The sequence below is a fragment of the Myotis davidii genome, unplaced genomic scaffold (assembly GCF_000327345.1).
Source record: "Myotis davidii unplaced genomic scaffold, ASM32734v1 scaffold42, whole genome shotgun sequence".
In the NCBI taxonomy this organism is placed as follows: Eukaryota; Metazoa; Chordata; class Mammalia; order Chiroptera; family Vespertilionidae; genus Myotis; species Myotis davidii.
Window position 1 is genome coordinate 1,751,523 of NW_006294243.1, and position 691 is coordinate 1,752,213.

The following is a 691-nucleotide window of genomic DNA, read 5'->3' on the forward strand; positions in this document are numbered from 1 at the left end:
TTCTGCACATTGTTGGCATATACTTGCTCATATTTTCTTACAATCCTTTGTTTTTATGTGGTGTCAGTTGTTACTTCTCTGCTTTTGTTTCTGTTTTTATCCTGGTCCTCTCTCTTTGTTTCTTTCTTTTTAAAAATCTTTATTGTTGAAAGTATTAATTATGTCCCCCTTTTTCCTGCCATCTACCCATCCAGCCCACTCCCTCTCCCCACCCCAGGCCCTCACCAACCTATTGTCTGTGTCCATGGATTATGCATATATGCATACAGGTCTTTGGTTGATTACCTCCCACCCATCCACCTCCCCTGATTTTCCTCTGAGATTCCATACTCTGTTCCATGCTTCCAGCATCACAAACATTTTTAAAATGACTGACTACTAAATAAAATACAAATACTTAAATCCATCCTCTAAATTCCAAAAACCCAAAAGCACCTAATAATGATAATTTTCATTAGCATAATTAAATATCACAGAGTTAATAATAAAAAAAATTTTAAGATCTAAACAAAAGTGAATCTTTAGTCAAGACTAATCTTGATACTTTCCATAAATCTTAAATGAGAAGAAAAATTAGTGTTATGCTGTAAATGTTTTCCACCTCATAATCAACTCTGTATTTTGGTAATATTTCTATTTCTTATAATTCTGTATACTTACAAGTAGATAAACCTTCCTTCCTTCCTTCCTT